The sequence below is a fragment of the Rattus rattus genome, chromosome 8 (genome assembly GCF_011064425.1).
Source record: "Rattus rattus isolate New Zealand chromosome 8, Rrattus_CSIRO_v1, whole genome shotgun sequence".
NCBI lineage: Eukaryota > Metazoa > Chordata > Mammalia > Rodentia > Muridae > Rattus > Rattus rattus.
This window is the reverse complement of record NC_046161.1, coordinates 79,835,634-79,859,877: the sequence shown is the minus strand read 5'-3', so window position 1 is coordinate 79,859,877 and position 24,244 is coordinate 79,835,634. Positions and strand designations below refer to the sequence as shown.

Sequence of the window (24,244 nt, the reverse complement as noted above, 5' to 3'; positions counted from 1 at the left end):
AAGGATATCTGGAAGAATGCTCAGAGAGACATGGACAGTAAGACTGCAATGAAAAACCACCTCACACTTCTTAGATTGACTACTATCAAAGAAAAGAGACTGGAGAGGTGAGTAGGGTTTAAAACAGTTGCTATGTAAGCCTGAAGACCTGAGTTCAAATCCCAAGCACCTATATAAAACACCATGGCTGTACATGTTTGTCACCCAGCACCATGGAAAGCATAGACAAGAGTACTGTGGAAACTTGCTGGCTGCTGGCCTAGCTCCAAGTTCAGTGAGAAACTCTCTCTGAAGAGAATTAAACAGCAAGCAGCACAGCTGGATACCTGAAATCTGGCTGCCACATAAAAATGAATATATACGCTCATACCCGCACATGAACATATGCTACGTCTCTCTCACCGTCTCTCTGTCTCTGTCTCTGTCTCTCTCTCTCCACACACCCCACACACATACACAATGAAAGGTTAAGTGTTGGCAAGAAGTGGGAAACAGGAAAGTCTTATACACTGGTGATGCTATTGAAAATTAATTCAGCCACTTTAAAAAAACGGTATTGAGGTTCTCCCCCGACACCCACACACAAAATTTAAAATAGAACTACCATGTCCCCCAGCAATTCTACTTCTGGGTGTGTATTTAAAGGATCTGAAATCAGCATATCAAAGAGAAGACATCTCACATTGCACTGCAGCCCTGTTCACAATAGCCAGAATATGGAGACCTCCTGGAGGTGCATCAGCAAACGTGTTGACTTTTTAAAATGAGGTATGCACTGTGGATTACATTCATGCTTTGAAAGACAGGGAATTTTGCCATCTGTAGCAATGTGGATTAACTCAGAGAACACTGTGCTAACAGGGACGAGTCAGGTGTAGAGAAACAAACACTGACGAACTCACCTAAAGATGGAATCAAAAGCTTTCTACCAGAGTCTGGAGGGGAGAGGATGGATGGAGAAAAGAGAGATGTTGGTCAAAGGGCACAAAGCTTCCGTGAGAAATGAGGGGTAAGCTATGGTGTTTTATTACACAGCAGTGTGATTACAGTTACAATAGCTAAATGATAGATTCTGGTTCATCTCACACAGAGATGACAAGTGACGAATGACAGGTGTGGCTACATTAAATGACTTGGTTTGATCATTGCAGAGAGTGCGTATACATCAAGATATCACAACATACCCCATAATTACACATAATTTTACATTTTAATAAAGGATGTGAGGTGTGTGTCTGTGAGGTGTGTGTGTGTGTGTGTGTGTGTGTGTGTGTGTGTGTGTGTGTGTGGTGGGGGCGGGGCAGTGAATTTCCTAGTGATACCTACTTCCTCTGATGTTTGAAAACAACTGAGAATCTGAAGTCTTTGAAGAGGGAAGGAGATAGAGTGGGATAGTTGAATAATTCTGGTTTCTTCTCTGTTGATGTGGTAAAAATCCTCTGATCAAAAGCAACTAAGGGGAGGAAAGGACTTATTTCAGCTTGCCGGTCTCAGTCCATCACTGAAGGAAAGGCAGGGCAGGGCCTTACAAAGGGACCAGAAGGCTTGCCATTCCACACAACACGTCCTTCTACCAAGGAACTCATAGCCACAGAAGTACAACGGAACTATTGAGAAACACTGCTTACTGGCTCACTCACAGATCCATGCTTAAGTAGCTTTGACCACCTACCTGGAAGTGGGGCTGCCCACAGTAGGCTGGGCTGTCCCCCGTCTATCAGCAATCAAGATAAATCCATACAGATAAGCCCACCAAGTCTCCCTTCTCAGGGACTCTAAGCTGTGCTGTTGACTGGTAAAGCTAACCAGAGCCCCAGCCCCTCATATCAAATGAGAAAGCAGCAAGTGGCTGGAAACTTAGATCAGAAAGGGAAAAGCTCCTGGAGAATGTCCTTCAGCAGCAGCATCTGCCACCGGGGCTGCACGGTCCTTACAGACTCTACTCTCTATGGTCTCCATGGCAATGAGGACCACTTAAGCAAACATCCCTTGCAGTCACTGCATTGCCAGATAAGCTGTTTCTCTAGCTTGGGTTTTCTGTGATGTTCAGTACAGAAAAGAAGTTGATGTATGTCTCATGAATGAGAAAACAGAATTCCTAGAGAGGCAGAGAAGAAAACTGAAGAGCATGAGGTAAATTTAAGATTTCTGAAGATATTTGGAAGCATAGACATAAATGCACAGGTGAATTCAAATACGTTCCTGCTATGGTTGGTGTTTTGCTCAAATTTACTTTGTTTTGCTTTGCCTGCATCTACTCTCCTGGGATATTTAGGCCTGATCACTCTCTGAGAAAAACACATTCTTTGTCACCATAACAGTATGGGCAATTTGTGTCTTATGGTGATGATCTTGGAAACTTCATGCGGCATCATTGTCCTTTCTACTCAACCATACATACAAGATAGAGAAGAGTAAAATTCCTCATCATTTGCTATCTTAATGTGGCAGCTTTGTGATCAACCATCAGATCCAGTCTGCATTTATTTCAAAGGATTTTGGAAGCAACCGTTACAAAAAGTGTTGGCATTTACACAATCAAGTAATTCTGTATAAGTTTTTAGAATGGGACCAAGCATCAAATAATTATGTACACATGGTGCTTTACTGTCCAAACAGAAGTCTCCATTAATACCTCACTTCTCGGAATGGGGAGGTGGCTCAGTGAGCACACCCCTTTTATGGCCTGAGTTCGGATTCTCAGTATCCACGTAAGAAGTCAGCCATGGTGGCTGTGATTAACCCCAGCACTTGGGAGAGGGAGACAGGCAGAGCCCGAGGGCTCATACCCATGAGCCTGCCCTGCTGAGCTGGGTTCAGTGAGCCCTTCCCTCTCAAAAGGTGGAAATGGTAGTGGAGAATATTGGGTGTTGATTCTGTACCCCATTCACATAGGCGAGTGAACCCCCACATATACACAGACAAGTATACAACATGTATACATATATATAAACGCTACACACAAACAAATCCACACACACACATCCATGCACACTAACTTCTTAATAAAGTCATGCAGTTTTGGTAGGATGGATGGAAAGATAGATTTTCTTTCTGGATTGTTTGAGGTGGTCTCAGTGGTAGGTCATGGTGAAGCTTAAAACAAGGCTTTAATATAAACCCTTTTAGTTTTTAAAACCATACTACATTCTGGGTTGCAATAACACTATAAAAATGATTTGATAAAGGTTTTTGAAGGAAAAAGGAAAATCGCAAGTGAAAACAAAAACAGAACTCCTCTCTCCCAGGAGGAATCGCTTTTGTGTAGGGACAAGGCCCCTGACAGGTTGCTTATCCAGTCCCAAACATTCAGCTACAAATGGAGGCACACACAGGCAACACCATCATCTTTATTGCCTCGTGTCTCCCAGGCCTGTGGTCCTTATAATTAAATTTAGGCTATTGTAGACTCTTTCTTTTATCACATCTATCTATCCTAACAGTCAGATTTAGGATAAAATAAAGGAGTATTTTTTTATTTGTCCTATAAGACAGCTCAGTGGTGAAAGGCTTTCCAACAACGGTGATGACCTGAGTTCAGTCCTTAGGGTAGGAGAGAATTGACTCCAGGAAGTTGTCTGTTGTTCTCTCCACAAGCACCATGATGTGTGTCCACCTTCCTCAGAATAAATGATAAATCAATGTACCATATAACACACACACACACACAGGCATACACACACATACACACACACACACACACACACACACACACACACACACATATATATATGATTCTGTCCTTCATAAACATAGGTGAGTGAAGCCTCCAAAATACACATACATGTATACAAATATATACATATACACAGTACACAGGAATACACAAATACCACATACATATCCATGCATACACTAACTTCGTAATAGATAAAGTCATGCAATTTGGTAGGATTTATATATGGGTCGGATATGTTCGTATGTATGTATGTATGTATGTATGTATGTATGTATGTATGACATCCTTGAATATACCTGCTTTCCAAGTCTTCGCTTCACATTCTTGGTGTCCAGAAACACCTGTAGAAGAAATATTGAAAGGGTTTATGAACCATATTTATCTAGATCCTAAAAATCCATTAAGGACTGAGCTAAATGCCTTACCTGAATCATCTCAAAACTAATCTAATGATGTGAACCACAGTGACCCCACTTTACAGAGAAGATGTGTCTGGAGGACAGCATAGCTTAGAATGACACAGCCTGTACTTGGCAGAGTTACTGGTACCAGTCAGTCCTGTCTGACGCCAAAGCCTTTGCTCCTAACAACCACCTTTGCCTGAGAAAGTATGAGGGGGTGTCAGACTGAGGGCAGAGACAGGGTAGATCGTATGGATCCTGAAATGCGTTCCCATCATTAGGAACTCATATATCACAAGAGATTTAACTAGGCAGGAATGTTAAACAGTAGCAAAAACTCACCTTAAACTAGGTTAAGCCAGGCAATTTTTATTTAGTATAAAAATTGGTAGCTTCCAGAAGGGAACCAGTCTGGTTTGGTGTTTTATTATATAGGCTGACTGTGTCCATGATGAAGATGATAATTCCTGACGTCTTACAGTTAGGATTATGGTCTCTGTAGCTCATGACTTCAACTAAATAACCTTCTTCACACCAGTATGTTTTATTTTTGTGTGTTTGTTCTTTTCTTTTTTTTCTTTAAGAAAAATTACTTGTTTCTCTACAGCAGAAATAAGGAAGTAGAATACGTCTGTGCAAAGCACATGTCTGCAAAGTGGGTCTCAGATCACATCCTTTCTAAAGCAGGCTTCTTGTTGCAACCTTATGCCTGGCTTTTCCAAATCCAGCACAAATACATCTAGTCCGCTTTGGTCTTCATAGCTGCCTCCTCTCTCAGACGGGCTTTCCTTTCTAGGTTCAAGCTTGTTAAAGACTCATGTCTTTTCGCAGCCTTCTTGCCCTCAATAACCATATAGATGCATCCTGCCACTGTCAGGGCAATCATTAAATAGCTGACCTTCACCCGGATCTTGTTCTTTGCAGCGTCAAGCATCTCAAATGAGATTGTCTCTGGGATCTCTTCCTCCTTCTTGAAGCGGCCTGACTATAGCAGAATCTTCCTCTTGAAGTCTGTGGACTTGTGCAGCGGCATCCTGTGTCTCTAAGACTGGGTTGGAGCTTTGGGACTTTCCTGTGGCTTGGTGCAGAATCCATTGATCCTCTTCAAGTCAGTGTTTCTAACCTTAGAGACGAGGAAGCATTTCTTTCATATAACCTAAAACAATGTCCAGCCGCCAGCTGCAGGCCGCGGAGGCTCCACATGGCCGCCTGCTCTGCGCACAGCACCCCACGGCGGCCGCTGCGCTGGCGCTCCTCTTTTCTTTTTTTAAGGATCTCTCTGTGTAGTGTGTAGCATTGGCTGTTCTGGAACTCACTCTGTAGACCAGGCTGGCCTTGAACTCAGAAAGATCTACCTACCTCTGCCTCCCCAGCACTGAGATTAAAGCACACCACCGCCCAACATCACAACAATTCTTAAAAGAGAGCTTGGTTGATCTTGGATCACGTGCTCATTTTTTGATTAGTTACTATTGAGGGAAAGTGCAGTCCTCATGTTGGCTAGCCCAAGAAAAGCAATATGTTATTAACAATAACCCTTTCTAGAGGGTCACACTACTTGGACAAAGAAATATCTAGCTTATTCTTAAACCGTAGATCAACAATACTGGAATAATAACCTCTTCCCCTAAAGCTTATTTTTCTTCTTTTTAGCAAAGAAATCATGAAATGTACAGAACTGTTGCTTCACTCTGAAAATAAAAAAAAAAAAATTACCTAAGGTAAGAGCCATTCTTATAAGGAGAAAGTGGAGATGAACCATTTTTATCTGAAATAAGTCTGATGGATTGAAAGCAATCTTTAACTTGGAATCTCTCGTGACACATTATCCGCTAACTTGCCTACCTTTGTTCTCCTCACCCAGCGTCCTCTTCTCTCCAGCCTCCTCCCCATCACTAATGGTGAGCAGGTGACTTATATTGAGAACTTGATGGTAGGGCTATTGACAAACTAGCCCGGGGGTGGGGGTGGGAGGGTGTTCTTTTCTGTTCTCCTTCCCTTCTTCCTCTAATTGCCTAGAAAACCAAGCTTTTAATTCTCTCCAGAAGACTTCTTTACACTTTTTTTTTCTAGTGGAGAACTCTTCTCATATTGTATCAAAGGTATTGAGTGTGTTCCCTCATTTTCTCCCGTCCTTCTACCAGAAGCAATGTGCTTAAGCTCCCATTTACAATATTTGTGCCTTAATCAGAGCTATTATCTGTTTAACATATAGTGGTGATCAATAAATATTGACTAAGTGAATGAAAACATATTATTGTTGTTGTTGTTGCTGCTGCTGCTGCTGTTGTTGTTATTATTATTATTATTATTATTATTATATTTGTAAGATGCTGATTCTCTGATTTGGTAAGATTCAAGACAATGGAATCCAGAAAATCATTTGTAAAACTCAAATCACCACAGACATGTCTAAATTGATATCTCAATGTATAATCATATACCCAAATGATTCTCATACTAGACTTTTGATATGAAGTAACAGAATCGAATGCTTAAGGAGGCATAAAATGTGTACATTTCGGTGAGTTTTGGAGTCCAGCAGAACCAGGTTCTATTGCTAGCTCTTCCGGTTGTTTTTAACTATGCACGGAGTGCCTGTAACACTGGGTGTTGTGACACAGCAACCAGGTAGCACTCACAGAAGTCCTTCATGCACTTGTTGTGCACAGAGAAATCAAGCTGGAACTGGACTGGAAGTTTCCTCCGATGAGAGCTTTCAAAGTGCTTCGGAAACTGCTGAAGGAGAAAATTCACCCAGCATAGCAATGTAACAGGCCAGACTTGCCTGCTAGTGCAACAATGACAGCTTATGTGGAAGGAGCCAGCCACTTTCAGATTAGATTTGAGGCCCACTACACAGAATGGATGAATACCTGGTACTGTAAACCTAGTCAAAGACCCTGGCTTTGAATGCCAGAGACCCACAGGGCCAACCTACGACTATTATTTTGTTAACTGGAATGATGTCAGATTTGCCTCTAAGTGTTTATATTCATATACACAGATGAGTGCTATTCTCAGCCCTGATCAGAGAAATTTGTTTCCCACAGGCAATTGTTGGTGCATTGACCCAAAAACTGATCGATGTGCTAAGAGTAAGTGACCTTTAATTGCTCGTCCCTTAATAGGGCTCTGAAGCTCCTTCCCTCACAACAAGGCTCATGAAAGATCACAAAAGAGAGAACAGGAAGAGTGTAAGATATGGAGGATGGAAACATTCGATCTGAACAACGGTGGACACACGGACCAGCTGGCTGCACCAGGTCACCAGGAGCCCCGAAGGCCTGCTGCCCCTACTACCCTGGCAGCCCTAGCGAACAGCTGACTGAAAGAGGAGCTGCTTGGGCCTCAATTTTGCATCCTTGATTACCATAAAAGTCAGCCCCAACGCTGGCTGCACTTGTGAGCCAAATCTTCCCGGGTTCTGGCAGGGAGACCTTTCTTTGATGCCATATTCACTCAACTGCCTAATGTCCTGGTGACTCTGAGAGGGAGGAACCTGTAGTCACCGTGGCGGAGGTCAGGGGACCTGCCCACCACATGCTGCTGGGGAAACGGATGGCCCTTAACACCTTGGCCTGCCGCAGCGGAATTGCCAGCACACGGCAGTGACAGCTGTAAATGTGGCCAGGAGCACCGGCTGGACTGGACGCATGGCGGGCACAAGGAAGACCATACCGGGGTTCCGCCTGGTAGAGAAGTGTGGGCTCCTATTAAGCAGGGCTGCATGTCACCACTATAACCAGGAATGGTTGGTGACGGTGAAAGACAACCAGGTGGTGGCAGCCGGCAGCAGGAAAAAGACAGGGCAGCGCTGAAGGCCCCTCGGGCAGCCCATATCTCCCTGAAGGTAAGAGGCGGAATGTAGCAGCCTGAAGGAGGCCTTGCAGGCAGCAGAGGCTGGGGCTGACCTGGTAATGCTTGGCAACCTCAAGCCTGAGAAGCTGCATCCCACAGTAGCTGCACTTAAAGCCAAATTCCCCAGGGTGGCTGTGGAAGCCAGTACGGGCATCACACTGGGCAACCTCAACCAGTTCTGTGGAGGGCACACTGACATCATCTCATTCGGGATGCTGACCCAGGCTGTGCCTCATGCCCGCCAGTCCTAAACCCGAAGAAGATGCCACCAGAATAGATCACTGCGGCTTGTTGGGCCTCTCAGGATCACACATCTTTAGGTTCAGAGGCCAACAGGAATACCTGGCATTAACCTAGGCTTCCCGCTAGCTCTGCCATCTCCAGCTTCTGTGTCTTTCTGGGGCTGACTTTGGTTTTTCTCGCTTCAGTTTTTTCATCTGTTAAATGGGTCTAATAAATGTTCAGCCTTACTGGGCTGTAGATGACAACTAAATATAAAAAAAAAAAGATTTGCAGGATGTGAAAATGCCATAAAACTGCCATTCTTAACATGTAAGGCAGCAAAGTCTACTGGACAACACTGGTCCTATTGACATTTCATCATAGATAATAGGGGCGGGGCTTAAAAGGCCCCACCCTCCCTGAGGCGGCATAGGCACCTAATGATGGCTGATAGAGGGGAAGTTACATTCCTCAGTTGTGTATCCACTGGTACATTGCCCTTATTTATGTAAATAATCCCTGACTCAGGCTTAAATACTGTGAGCTATACATACACACACAAAACAGATGTGGAAGCAAGACGTGGATTGAGAAGGAAGAAGGGATAAAAAACAGTGTGTGTGTGTGTGTGTGTGTGTGTGTGTGTGTGTGTGTGTGTGTGTGTGTGTGTGTGTGATGATGAGAATAACTTTTTACAAAAGGATAAAATATCAAAAACGAAAGTCTCTCATGTCACTGTAATCAGACACGGGGCTACAGCCCCTGATGGCGCCATAGCGTTAGACGTAACCGCCTCACTCACGTAATGGATCACTGAAGCTGAACTCTTGACCAGTGTGCCTACATGCGGCTTCCCTTGAATAAAGGTCTAAAGTAGATACGATTTATCGTAAGTCCATTGGTTTCTACGAGGAAAAGCACCACAAAGAGCAAGGTAGAAACTGCATGACCTTTTCTGACCAGGTTTCAGGAGTCACTCCCAGTGGGTTCTGTTAGCCACAGGTGAGTCACTCAGGTCAGCTCAGTTCCAGGGGAAAGGGGAATGTTTTAAATTCACCACACGGGCTCTACCACCTAGCATTTTAGTAGGCAGAGGGAAATTATTCTTTTGAATTTTTCAATCTATAAAATGTGATCCTTTGAGGATTAAAAGAGATGCTGACTGCATTTATCTCAGCAAGCTTTCAAATATCCTTCTGCTATTGAGAAAAGATACATGGGAAAACCCTTACAGTCCCCCGCAAAAGCCGCCATGAATTCTATCACCCTGACTATTAGAGAAGAACATTACTCTCTTATATTTTCCTCCAATTATCCCTTGCTAACCTACTGTGTTCTGCAGTAATACATTTGTAAAAAACAAATTCTAAAATATTTTTTAGACATATTCGTTCCGAGTGCCAATCAGTTAGCCCAAATATGAGTTTGTTGAGCCCCATTTGTGTGTTTATCACTGTCAAGTTCTCTCCCATATCTTTGCATATAGTTCTGTTTACTTATTATTAGCCATAATTACTTGCAACATTGTAATTCTCTCGGGAATGAAAGAAAATATCTTACCAGAAAAAATATCTGTTACTTATTAAATGATAAGATGCTTTATGAGGCTAAAAGAGAACAGGAGAGAGTGAGAGCTGATCTTCATTTAATACAAAAGCAAAGACTTTAGAGATTATCAGGTCCTGGGCTAAAATGTCACACTGAATCTATAACCAGTCACACAATTCGTGAAGAACGGGAAAAAAGTCAGTAACACGAGTGGGATAATCATCCTTATTATCAATCTTTGATCAATTCTGTGCCGGCAATTAATTTCATCAGCAGTAGTCAGAGCTGCTCCCTTGTTCTTTTCCTCTCACAGACCAAGGCAGATTTGATCTCAGCACAGGAACCTTTCCCATAGAAATATATTAAAAGGCTTAATCAGTAGGAAACTCTGGATAGTGTATCTGTGCAATACAGAAATAATTATGCATGGGGAGCTCAGAACCCCTAGAAGCCTCTGCCCTGGGAAGCCCATTGCTGCATCTGTTCTCTGACATATGAGACTCCAAGACTCAGGGACAGACCCGGGTTTGCCATAAAGTTTATATTCAGCATCTGTGGTTTCCTAGAACTTTCCTTTATGTGTGGATCTTAAAATTGGCCAAGAAATTCCTCTTAGCTCTGATTTTGTTTTCTAATCTCTGGAAGCCTTTGCTCTGCTTCTCAGGGCTCTGACTTACCTTCCAGAAGGCTTCTGCACGAGAGAAATGGGTTTCTGTGGGATGCAAACATCAGAAGGACTGTCTGCGTCTCTGTCTGTCTGTCTGTCTGCCTGCCTGTCTGTGTCTCTCTGTCTCTCTGTCTCTCTGTCTCTGTCTCTGTCTCTCTCTCTCTGTGTGTGTGTGTGTGTGTGTGTGTGTGTGTGTTTCTCCTATTGTCACTAAGAAGGGAAGTTAGCCAATTCAGCAGTGATCCCCATTCTGTTGCTATGACAATATTCTTACCTTGGGAACAGTGGTGTCTCTTGACACTGGGTCTTCCAATGCCCTTTCTTCACTATTCATCTTCCCAGTGACTGGTGATCACTGTCCGTTGGGGAGAATGTCCTAATCCCTAAAGCCTCCTTTTTTTATCTACTCTCAGTCTCCCTCTGAAGGGAGATCAAGACCAATGTTCAGAAAAGTAGAAAAGAAGGTAAAAGCTCTCTGTGCTTTCACAAAATTGGTGTCCACCCTACGTTTACACCATGAGCCCCAAGCAGGCTGGCTGTAAGCATGGAACACGCTGTCCCTTTCTTGGTGATCTGTTGTAAAGTGACTGTGGTCAGGAGGAGACGGGAGAGGCTTCTGGGAAGGCAGAGCTGTTTGCTACAATTTAGTGACAAGTTGACAGGAAGCTCTCACAAAAACCTCCCTTGTTCTAAGAAAGGTGGTCTTTCTAGCCGGTTTTCTCTTGGAAAGTAAAATTTTAGAAATCAGTGTATTAATTATTCCAGCAGCAGAATAAATCAGCAACCTATAAAGGTGAATAGAAGGAAAGGTTTGAGTTAGCCTGCTCCATACAGTGTGGCTCAGTATCTCTGGAGAATTAATAATTTCTGTAGGATTTTGAGTTGCCTTACTTTTCCATATTAAATGGCTTCTGGAAAATCACAAGTGTATATGAGTTTTTTAATACTGATGAAAATTAAACATATAGGCCCAAAATATCAATACCCAGCTAATCTCATTCTTTAAAAAATCAGGGGCTGGAGAGATGGCTCAGAGGTTGAGAGCAGTGACTGCTCTTCCAGAGGTCCTGTGTTCAATTCCCAGGACCCACACGGTGGCTCACAACCATCTGTAATGAGGTCTGGTGACCTCTTCTGTATATATGCAGAACACTGTATATATAATAAATAAATAGATCTAAAAAAAATCAGTCACATTACAGTTTAATTATGTGGACAGCTGTCTTTAGTTCATAGTAATTCATTCCAGAACAGACAAAATATAACAGTAGATATTAAGCGTTGCTACAGTGATTAGCTACACATCACTACGCAATCATCAAATGTGCAAGGATAATTTTGTTTTACCCCTGAAGCGCTGGTTTCATTGCCAGAGAAACTTTTGTGGAAAGTGTTAAAGGCAAAGACTGTACATGTAATTGAGCCGTGTTTATTGAAACACATAAAACATTCAAAATTATTCTTAAGGTTACCAAAGTAAGATTTCTCTTTCATCTTTAAAGTTTTCCTACAAAAATAAAAACCATGCCATCTATGGCAGTGAATCAAAGTCTATAGACTAACTCTAAGCTCCCGTTCTTTCCCTGTTTAAAAAAAATCACAACTATGTAAATCACACGTTATTTCAAATAAAATTGTGTGTGTGCATATGTGCACATTACACATGTATGTTGATGTGTATGGTGTTATAACCCAATATTGGGGTTTTCCTGTCTTTCCTAAGTATAATTTTCAGGTAGACAATGAGCAAGAGATATATAACAACCACATGGAAAGGACCCTTTAAATATCTAAATAAGTGAATTATTTCGGGTTTCAGATGTAATCTGAGATGAGAAGTTTCTCTCCTGAGTCCCTATAGACCATATGATCATGTTTACACACACACACACACACACACACACACACACACACACACACACACACTGAATATAAATATAAAATTAAGAGTGTCTAGTAGGGCTGGAGAGATGGCTCAGCAGTTAAGAGCACTGACTGCTCCTCCAGAGGTCCTGAGTTCAATTCCCAGCAACAACCACATGGTGTCTCACAACCATCTGTAATGAGATCTGATGCGCCCTTCTGGTGTATCTGAAGACAGCTACAGTGTACTCATATATAATAAATAAAAATTAAAAAAAAAGAGTGTGTAGTAGTGTGTCCTTTCTATGCATCTCAAATCTAGTATGTCTGAGAAAGTGAGCATTTGGGCAAATCGTTCTGCTGACAGTTTAGTAATCATAATATAATCATAATCATAATCATAATAACAATAATACTACACGGTGCTTCTTGTTCACGGCCTTGCCTTGTCAATACAGGCTTATAGACAGGTCTCCCAGCCACTGTTTTACCCCCTTGAAGTAATAAAATTCAGGGATTTGGCTGCACCAAAGGAAAGAGGATGTGCAAAAGTACCAGTCTATATCACATGTGGGAAAAAGTGTGACCTTGGGCAATAGTTCATCTTTCTGACCCTTAAATTTCTGCTTCCTGAAATGGAGATGATCAAAACTTGAGGAAGTTTACTGGGAGGATTAAATAAAATAATGAAGGGAGAGTGGTGACTCAGTGCCTCAGAGTTGCTGTAATGAGGAACAGCTCCTTAGACCCCTCCAGGGTCTGCGTGTGACTTGCGGGATGAGTTCATTTCAGCAGGTTTCTTTATTCCCTTGGTAATCACCTGCAATAGACTAGACAAGAATAGTAGCTTGTAGTCATCCAAAATATGAATAAATAGCATTGAAACTGCCCTCAGAGCAACTGAGAAAGCAAAGGCTATGGGAGGCCAGTAGCCATTTACTCTGCCCAAATAAGAGTAAGTGAAAGAAGCCTTCTAAAAAAAGGAAAAGAAAGGAAGGAAGGAAAAAAGGGAAAGAAAGGACAGAAGGAAGGAAGGAAGAAAGAAAGAAAAAGAAAGAAAGAAAGAAAGAAAGAAAGAAAGAAAGAAAGAAAGAGAGAGAGATTTGTATGGTAGAAAATAATATTATACCAGTCACCAGGTACACAGAGAAACAAGACAGTATAGCAGCAGTTCTCAACCTTCCTAATGCTATACCCCTTTATTACAGTTTCTCATATTATTGTGACCCCCCAACCATAAAATTATTTCATTGCTACTTATAGTTGTAATTTTGCTACATGAATCATAATGTAAAGATCTGACATGCATGGCATCTGATATGTGATCCCCCCCCAAAGGGGTCGTGACCCACAGGTTGAGAACCACTGTTCCACTGAGCGAGATAAACAAGAAAATCGAAGAGCACACTATGCCTAGGAAAACTCTGACAGCAGTATATGCCCGGAGAGTGGGAGAGAAAGGTCGGATTGACCGGTGAACTTAGTTTACACGGTGTGCGCTCCTGAAATGCTCCTGAAAATCCTTCCTTGGAACTTGTCATTTCTATAAAATCAGGACAATTGATCGCCCTAGCTCTGGGACACGGAGTGCGCTAGCTAATGCAACCTGGGATAGCATAAACTGAAGGAGATCCTAGGTGAAGGAAGACATTGGCAACGCTTGTTAAGTGGGGGCTGAGTTTCACAGAAAGATTAGGAAGCTCCGTAGTGCGTGTAAAATGTAGGGCCGTATGGAGAAGTGCTGCAGATACATCTGGGCATTTACTACACGGAAAGAGAAGGCCGACAAGGTTGCTGCCTACAGGACCTTCTATTTCAATAAGAAATAGGCTGAATACGCACATCTTTGTAAAGTAAGCCATAGAACAACATGAGAGTGGCCAGGCAATGGGGAAGGAGGGAAGATTCAGAGGAGGATGTTATGGGGCTGGCCTGAAGGAAGGTGTTCTTGAGGACATTAGGATGATTTTATGGGGAAAATAACCTGGGAGAAAAGGTGAAGGGAAATCGCAGGAGGATGCAGAGAGATTAGAAAACCAGCCCTGCTCTGCGGGAGGCGAGCAGAAAATACACCTGGCACCTCACGCTCTGGCAGAACAGAACGGCTGATGCTATAATGCAGAGTGAGTCATTCCTCCAGCTTGACTCTTTCTCCCTTAAAATTTCACTTTCACCAAATATTGTCCTGGAATTCTATTAAAAAAAATTATCCTCAGCTGGAGTCAGTTCAACCATGGCTCTACGTCTCTTTTTTGTAATGAGAGTGACTTGCATTTTCTTTAGTTGCCCTGGGTCTTCACAGTGCTAGCACTAGCTGAGCCGGTCACAAGCTGTTAGTAACCATCTTCAGGGGTTCATTCTCCACAACACTGGCTTTTCAGGCATAAGTGTGAATGAGAATGGCCCGCTGTCTTAATTAGGGTTTTACTGCTGTGAATGGACTCTATGACCAAGACAACTCTTATAAGGACAACATTTGGGTTGGGGATTTAGCTCAGTGGTAGAGCTCTTGCCTACCAAGCGCAAGGCCCTGGGTTCGGTCCCCAGCTCGAAAAAAAAAAAAAAAAAAAAGAAAGAAAAAAAAAAAAAAAAAAGGACAACATTTAAAAAAAAGATTTATTTATGTATTTTATATATGTGAGTACACTGATGCTGTCTTCAGACACACCAGAAAAGGGAATCGTAACCATCCCATGATGGTTGTGAGCCATCATGTGGTTGCTGGGAATTGAACTCAGGACTTCTGGAAGAATAGTCAGTGCTCTCAACCACTGAGTCATCTCTCCAGCACCCCCTTAATATATTTATTTTTATCTTTGTTTTATTTATTTTATGCTTGAGCGTTCCGCTGCATGTACACTTATATGCCAAAAGAGGGCATCAGATCCCTTTATATATGGTCCTGAACCACTACATCAGTGCTGGGAATTGAGCTCAGAACCTCTGGAAGAGCAACCAGTGCTCTCGCCTGGCTGAGCCAAATGGGACTGGCTTACAGGTAGTCCAGTATCAAGGTGGGAGTACGGCAGCATCCAGGCAGGCACGGTGCAGGCAGAGCTGAGAGTTCTATGTCTTCATCTGAAGGTTGTTAGTGAAATATTTACTTCCAGGCAGCTAGCATAAGAATCTTAAAGCCCACACCCACAGTAACACACCTACTCCAACAAGGCCACATCTTCTCCAACACGGCCATACCTTCTAACAGTGCCACTCCCCAAGCTGAACATAAACAAAATATCATACCTCCATAAGCTCCTGTGTTTGAAAATTGGCCCCCAGTTGGTGGAACTGTTTGGGAAAGATTAGGAGAAGGATGTGTCGCTGGAGGAGGGCGTAGACATTTCCAAAGATTCTCACTGTTCCCAGTATTCCCCTCTCGGCCTCTGCTTGCTGTCCAATGTGAGCCCTGGCTGTTCCTGCAGCCATGCCTTTGCTTCACCATCATGGACTTTGACCCTCTGAAACCATAAGTCCAATCAAAATGCTTTCTTTTACAAGTCGCCCTGTCATGGTATTTTGTCACAGTAAAGAGAGGTGATAGATGAGAATCAGTAGCAGAGTTGAAATTGTATGTTTTTCTAGTGATCTGCCCCTTTTCGTCACTCAGATCTCCCATAAGTTGAGTCCCACTGCTCAGCCACGTTCTCTCCTCAGCCACTACGTTCTTTCTCTCCCCCACACCCAGCTCGCCCTACCATAAAATGCATCATTCACGTCTCATTTCTCGACAAAATTATGAGATGTGTTGAGTACATTCTCACATTAATAATATTTCGGCTAACAACACTTTCAAGAGTCTACAGACCATTTACCAAGGAAACTAAATTATTTTAAATACTCGTGTCAAAGTTAATGAGCCGAAGCCTTTCTAAAGTAGTAACCTAACGTTTTATTGTGGGTGAAAGCACAATTCCCCAATCTCTGAAATTCAGCATTCCTTATTAGATCCTTTCTTAATTAGTGAGAGAAAAAACAAACGTCATGCTCTGTATTTTTCCATAGTTTTAATGACAGCCATGTTTTCTCTAAATTCAAAGGACCACGAAGCCCTTTTCCAATGTAAATGTATCTTCGGAACAGCACAGGACTGCTACGAATGGAAAGTAAAATTTATGTTCTTGGCATCAAAAATCAAAGTGGAGGTTAATCTATCTTTTGTTTTGGTTTTCTTTCTGCATCTTTGTAGTGGGTGCTCTTGGTACCCAGGTATTTCCAGCTGCTGAGAGCCCACACTCTGAAGAGTGGGATGACCTTTTCAGAAAGGAAAAAAGTGTTTGTAGGCTAAACCACAAAGCAAGAGGAAAGAGTTTATTGGGTGACTGTGCAGGAGGAAAGCTCATTAAGGCAGCAGCCCTGAGTGTTCTTCCCATTTCTCCATTCCTCCCTGGCATTGCTAGATGGGTCATACTGGCTGCTGTGTGTGTGTGTGGTGTGGTGTGTATGCTCACTTTCTGGGGAAGTGGTGCAGAGAGGAAGCAGTAGGTGGCACACCAGCTATGTGAAATACAGCCCCACTGTTTCTGGGAAATGGAGTGCGCACAGTCAGCCTTCATCAGGAAGGCAGTTGGCCTGGGTTATCCCAATCCACCATCAAGTCTCAACTGTGCTATTCTGTGTGACTGTAGCCAGATGTTCTCAATTCCCCAGGCTCTGAATACACTTAACCTTTCTTCCCGAAACTATTCTAAACGCTTTACCTTTCCCTTAACTTAAAAAAGAAATGATGCAGGCTCCGGAGTTATCCACATGCTGACTTTTTCTCCCAGCTTTGCAGAGCCCCTTTCAAATAGCCTCTTCCTTTCTCTGTGCTTTTTAATCTTGTAATTTTGCTTTTTGATAGCAAGCCCCCAAAGATTTCTGTGTGCGACTTAAGAGAAATATTACAAGACAAACCATCTCTAGTCCGAGAGCGATGGGGTTATTTGCATATGTAATCCCTTCCTGAGTCTTCTGCCAGAATGGCTTTTCATCTCCAATCTTCCTAATGTAACAAAAGAATGAGTTATGGTATTACTGACAGAACACTAAGCCCATGATCTTCTGAGGCTCTGGCAGCTCTAATGGGAACCAAAGAAAATTCAAATTATACATTCTCTCATGCATTGATTCCTTTTTCCTGTCTCCCTCTCCTATATTATCAACTGCCTTACCTTTTTAAAATTCAGTTCCCTATCTGTCATGTAACAGTCCTAAAGCTGCCTTTGAGCCATTCTCAAAACCAGTCAGTATTCATTGATAGAGACTTAAAGTATTGATGTGTTGTTTTGTAAGATAGTTAGGTTTACTATTAAAGATTCATTTATATTAATAAACCTCCAATTTCAAAGCGATGAAATGGAGAGTCTTAACTAGTGATTTGTGTTTATACAGCGCCATCTAGTGACTGATATGTTTTTAGAACCCCATGTCATTGGGTCTGGTTTAGAATGGCGTTAATTCCAAGTCTTTGGAATTGCACGAATTGTTTATTTGGCTGGTTTGGTCTGGTCTGGTCTGGTCTAGTCTGGTCTGGTCTGGTTTGGTTTAGTTTGTTCATTTGTTCTGGTGGAGATTGGTTTTCACTTTTCTCCCCCATCCTGGGGTCTTTCGTTGTTGTCAGGAGTTTGAAAATCTAATTTGTTTTGTGGAACACAGGAAAGGCGGCTTTAATATTTAGTCTATTTTTATATTTAAAGCGATTATTGAGTTTAAACTTTGAACTTTTCTGTACTCTTTTACCCCTACCTGTCACAGAAAATAAAAGACATACTTAGCTGAGATTAGGTGTTGTGCCAGGAAGTATTCCTGAACCCCAAAAGACCATCAAGAAGCTGCTTCCAATGCAGTAGCATTAGGGTCTCTTTATTACAAGCCCTGGCTCTTTTCCAACCCAAACTTGACACAGCAGTATAGGACAAGGTTTTATAGGAAGTGGAAGTAAGGGAGGGGCACAGGAGAGGTCTCCCCTGGCAATCATCTAACTGAATGTCTGTTGTAAGTCAACTGGTGCGTGCTCTGAAGCAAGACCGTATACAATCACAAACGATCTGAAAGTACAAGTGAAACAATCCGACTAGTTTTTGATTAAATGTTACCAGGAAGTAGCTAGGGGGTAACTGTGGCCAAGGGCAAGACATGGGGTCCTTCCAGGTCCATGGGCTGGTTGGTCCCAAGATGGAGTAGGTTTGGCCTCTCATAGGGAAGTGCTCTTCTTTTAAAATCCTCTGACTTTGTTGTTGTAAAAATATAAAAATAAAAGAAGTATAGGTCGTCTTTTTCTCTGCTAGGTCCGCACCGCAGTGCCCCGAGATATCTGCTAGATATCTTGGCGGAAACACATCCCAACTTTGCGGCGGCCCAGTGTCTCCTGCCACCAAACACTTTCCTACACTCAAACCGTCACATAAAGAACACACAACACAAGAACCTTTGACCCAAATGGTAAGATATAATTGCCCACTTAAACATACAAAGCCGGGTGCCATCCATCCCTTAGGAACTTAATAACAACCTGTAAATACACAGAGCAGAATCAGCCTCCATTCTCCTACCACAGGCTTCTCTGCCCCTCTCTCCCTCCTGTCTCTCCTTTCTGTTCCAGTCTCCTCCTCCTCCTTCAAACTTCTCTCCCGCCCATCCTTCCTTCTCCTCCAATGACAGGCCTCCTTCTATCCTGTACCTGCCTTACCTGTGACATCATCCTACAGACTTAAATCTGTCCTTAATTTTTACATGCATGGAGTCTCTGAAAGTTGTCTTAATTATGCTCATTAAAGAGATACGTCTATGGGAATGATAACCAGGCTCTAGGAGCTGGCTCCCTTGTAGGAAGATTGAAAAATATTAACAACTTTCCCTCTGCCCACACAGAAAGAAAACTTCGAAGATCCTACACAGACCTAAAACTTCTGATTGGAATAATTTGTTCTTCTTAGAATCCATTTTCTCTTACAGAGACATCTCGCTAGTCCTTGGAGGTGGCTCTGCTCCCAGTATGATGTATTTCCCCATGGGATCTCTCTCTCTCTCTCTCTCTCTCTCTCTCTCTCTCTCTCTCTCTCTCTCTCTCTCTCTCTCGCTCTCTCGCTCTCTCTCTCGCTCTCTCTCTCTCGCTCGCTCTCGCTCTCTCGCTCTCTCGCTCTCTCGCTCTCTCGCTCTCCTGTTCCAACCTCCCAGCTGCGGGGTTTCCAAAGTCCTTTCACATTTCCCAGGGCCTCTCTTCACTGGGTTCTCACCAGCCCTCTAAATCCGAAGTCTCAATCCTCACCTCCCGCCCCTCTGCGCGTGGTGCCCCATTGCCTCTGGAGGGCCAGACTCTCTCAGGATCAGGATGGCTTTCATCCTATTGCGCCTTCTTACGCTGTGCAGCCATCTTGAGGATAAGTGGCTAGACATGAAAGCAAATTAAAGCATAGAACATGCTGAGAGAAGCCTCAAATGTTTTGACTAATTGGAGAAAATTAAAGATATAACTTTTAGGCTTCACATGGTATCTGTTGAACTCCCTAGTATATATAACCCATCAGCGGGATTCCTCCTCGGTCGGTCTTCCAGGGTTCCTTGACACTCAGGAAAAGGATCCTTCATCTTTTCATCACTAAGATACAAACACGAGTATTCTCTTTCGGAGTGGCAGATGTCTAAACCCATTCATTGTATCGAGTTAAATAAGAACCGGTGGATGAGGTCCAGAGATGTTTCTGTTTCAAAGGACTCCCATATCTTGTTCTTCATTTCAACTAAACCATTGCAGCGTTCTCCTTTCAGAAGTGGCATAGGGAGCTCTTGATCTCTTCCAACACCACCCCCAGACTCTTAACTCAAAGGCTCCTTTTCTGTCTATGGCATTAGCGGTGATTTCGTAATTAGTGGTTAGAACTGACAAGCAGCACAGTTTAAGTGGTTGTTGGGACCCTCGTTGATTAAAGATTTTTAAATTAAACACCAATTCAGTACTCAATGTTATTTGAAAGAACCAATCTTCCACAGCAGGAAGTTTGGTGGAAGAATGCCAGGCGGTGTTCACTTCCAACCTTCTCTGGAGGTGCCAAGTTTATTTTATGTTAGAAATGGAACAGGATTAAGCAGCAGATTTCTAGAATGTAATCATTTAATTTTCACATCAAGATCTGAAGGAGGTTTAATTATTTTTAATTGCATAACCAGATCCTTCCTGTTATGATGCAAGATCATGATGAATACACTATCTTACAACCTTAACTATGGCAAAAGCTCTTCTCTCTCTCTCTCTCTCTCTCTCTCTCTCTCTCTCTCTCTCTCTCTCTCTCTCCTCCCTTCCCTTCCCCCTCTCCCTCTCTCTCCCTCTTCTAGTCACGTGAGTACACATACACATGCACACGCATTTTAACTACATACAAAAATGTATTTATTTAAAGCAATACATAATTCATAATTCTTTGTTGGTATTCCTCCCATTTGAGAGACCATTCACTTTTTTTTTTTTTTTTTTTGTTTGTTTTTTCTCTGAGCTGGGGACCCGAACCCAGGGCCTTGCGCTTGCTAGGCAAGCGCTCTACCACTGAGCTAAATCCCCAACCCTACTTTTTTCTTTTTTTTAAGAGACAGGGCTTCTCGTGTGTTGTTTCAGGTTGTCTAGTTCTGGGCCTTTGCAGGAACCTATAAGACACTGATGAGTTTTCATCAATCCTATACAAGTTAGAATTATTTGGGACAATCAAATATTCACTCCCCATTTCCACCCCAACTCCTCTCAGACCACCCCCAAAATGCCCCCCCCTCAATTGTCTGTTTCCTGCCACGAAGATCATGGACTGATTAATCCTTCAGAACTGTAAGGAAGCCCCCAATTAAATGTTGTCTTTTATGAGAGTTGTCTTGGTCATGGTGTCTTTTAACACAACAGAACAATGACTAAGACAGAAACCTAACAATACAACAGTATCCGGAGCACTGAAAGGTAAAAACTCAAGGATGCAGGTTACTAGGCTTCTGCCATTATTGACAGATTTATGTCATTATGTCAGGATTGTGTTATCAGGAGACTAGATTGGTGGATTTGTTATAAAGGTGAATTTCTGTCTCACCCTCACCCTCCCCTCCCTCTCCTCTCCCTCTCCCTCCCTCCCCCTCCCCCTCTCCCTCTCCCTCTCCCTCTCCCTCCCTCTCCCTCTCCCTCTCCCTCCCTTCTCCTCCTCTTCTCTCCCTCTCCCTCCTCCTCTCTCTTTCCTTAACAGATGACATAACAGAACACAACAAAGAACCCCTTACCACATGAACACTCCCTCAATTCAGAGCTTATCAGCTTCTAGACTTATAAGAAATACATTTTTTAAATGTAGTCTTGATTGTGCAGGAACTAACTCTGTAGACCATAGAGGCCTCGAACTCACAGAGATCCTCCTGCCTCTGCCTCCCAAGTGCTGGGGTTAAAGTCATGAGCCACCTCTACCCACCTCCCCCCCCACCTCCCCCACCTCCACCACCTCCACCCACCTCCACCCACCTCCACCCCGCAAGAAATTCTTAACTTTCATAAGTTACTTAATATCAGGTACTTTGCTAGCAGAGAATCACAAAACCGACTATGATATTGGGTAAGAGATGACGGAGAAGCCAGTCATCCTTCCACCTGAAATGTGAAAACGTCCACATCTATCAGCTGGAGATGCTAACCATCAGAACTACTCAGTCATCGACAGCTTCTGCAATGTATAGAGCCGTAAAGTAGCTTCCAGGTAACGAAAGAAAGACCAGTGACCTCAAAGAATCAGGCAAACCACCTGGTTTCCCTTTGTAGCATCCATTTGACCCAGTTCAAGGTTAAATTGTTAAAACCGTAAGTCTCCTAAATCTTTTTCTGTGTTGAAGATATTGGAATTATAGATTGGTTTCAAATGCTCGAAAAATCCTTTCAAGCCCCAGTTCACAAATAGCTCCAATTAGAAACTTTTCCCAACCCCCCTCAGATGACTGTGATTGTCATTTGTGCCATGACAACTCCACTGTCGTTTACAGAGGATGCTCTAACTTTGCTACCTGTGATATATGCCTCAGTCTTATTCCAAATGATGCTTTACACTGGTTGTCAGCGTTCCTATGCCTGTGCTCAATAGATAAGTTTCATTCAATTTACTGCCAGCCATATTAATTCAGTTAGTTCGCATGGGCTTTGTTTGCAGGTAAATATACTAACTTCCCACCAAGGAGACCTTGGAATCCCTTCCTCCACATTCATACTACATTCCTCCTTCCCCACCTGCCCCCCGCACTGGAATAATTCTAACCTCAGATTTACAAGTGGATTTTGAGAAACAACGCATCATTCGAAAGGGGCCAGATGAGAGCATCACTTAACTATTAGCCACTGTTAATTTTGGCATTCAGAAATGGACCAGCTTGATAGGTCCAAAAGAGCAATAGTGAAACCAAGGAAGTAGATTCTTCTTTCAAAGAGGGAACAAAGGCGCAGAATATTCGCCTTTGAGTGTGTGCTGTGTCAGCAGCGAGTAAGACGAACAGGACTCCTTGTGGTCCTTAGTGAGATGTCTTTTAGCACAATTTGCTCCATGGAGTTAAGTTTAGAATAAGATAATCACTGATAGGGGTTGGGGATTTAGCTCAGCGGTAGAGCGCTTGCCTAGGAAGCGCAAGGCCCTGGGTTCGGTCCCCAGCTCCGAAAAAAAGAACCCAAAAAAAAAAAAAAAAAAGATAATCATTGATAACCACATATTCCATTTATTAAAGAGAGAAGATATGGTGTTTGTTTTTCTGTGCCCAGGGTTACCTCACCTAATATCTATCCATTTACCTGCAAGTTTCATGATTTCATTTCTCATTACAGCTGACTAGCATTCCATTATCACTTTGTACTCCATCTTCGTTATTCACTCGACTGCTGATAGACAGTGAGGTTGTTCCCACTTTCTGGCTGCTGTGACTAGAGTGCCAGTGGAACATGGCTGAGTGAATATCTGTGGAGTGGATGTTGAGTCTTTTGGGCACGTGCTAAGAAATGATATCGCTGGGACCTAATATGAGAGACTGATATTTTAGGTGTTTGAGAAGTCTCCATAGTGATTTCCAGAGAGGCTGTGCTCTTTCTGCTCTCTTTTATCTTCAGTTCCTAGCTCCAAATAGCCAGGTATGAGTATACAACATGGAGTAGCCACAGAAACCAGTAAATTATAAAGGACAAGGGGATGTGAGTAATAGGGCAATTGTAGGATACTGGTGACATGAAGCTAGAAATGGAAAACTGGGGAGGAGGGATCCAACTGTGGAATAGGGAGGGGCATCAATACAAAGGGAAAGAAGGAGGTGTTTGATGAAGCCTTGAGGAATCTTATTACTTTATATTTACCTAAAGAATCATCCAAATTCATGTAAGGATATGAACACATATGTACACATATGCACATACATGTAGTGTAAATGAGTTTGTGCCACTAGGGCTGACAGTGCTCCACACAAGAAGTATAAACTAACCAAGACCCCTCCAGTATGAGGTACAAGGCATCTCCTTTAGGAAGATTGGTTTGAATAGTTGAGGTGACTCACAATATCTGTGGACTACGGCTGTTGGCTTTGGTTTGCCTCTTAGTGGGTGAAGACACTGCCAGAGTACCAGGAAGAAGGCCGTGAAACATTTTCTCACAGAAATATCCACATCATCGTGTATGAACGATGACAATATCACTAGACATGCTGACTTGGCAGGAGTAACACTCTCACAGGGTCACACCCCAGGACAAGGAAACACAGGCAACTGCTGACTGCTGAGGGAGGGAAGGAGCCCCCTAGTTGGTTATCCAGTGCAATGTGGTGAGCCCTGAAACCATATACACACAAAGACAAATTCACAAGTTGTATCTATATATCTGTACATGCATGTACATAAACGTGTATGTATGTATGACATGACAACTGGGAAAGAAAAGGCTACCAAGTTGACAGGATGGAGGTCGTGGGAGAAGATGGAGGTAGGGTACTTGGGAGGAGGAGAAGGGGAAAAATGATGTAATAATGTTTTTATTAAATATATAT

General features: G+C 42.8%; 2 pseudogenes; one reads left to right on the top strand and one right to left on the bottom strand.

Moving 5' to 3' along the window:
* Positions 1-4,767: 4,767 nt before the first annotated feature.
* On the bottom strand, positions 4,768-5,283 carry LOC116907088 (annotated as a pseudogene).
* Positions 5,284-6,882: 1,599 nt separating this feature from the next.
* Positions 6,883-8,192, top strand: LOC116908227 (annotated as a pseudogene).
* Positions 8,193-24,244: the final 16,052 nt, after the last annotated feature.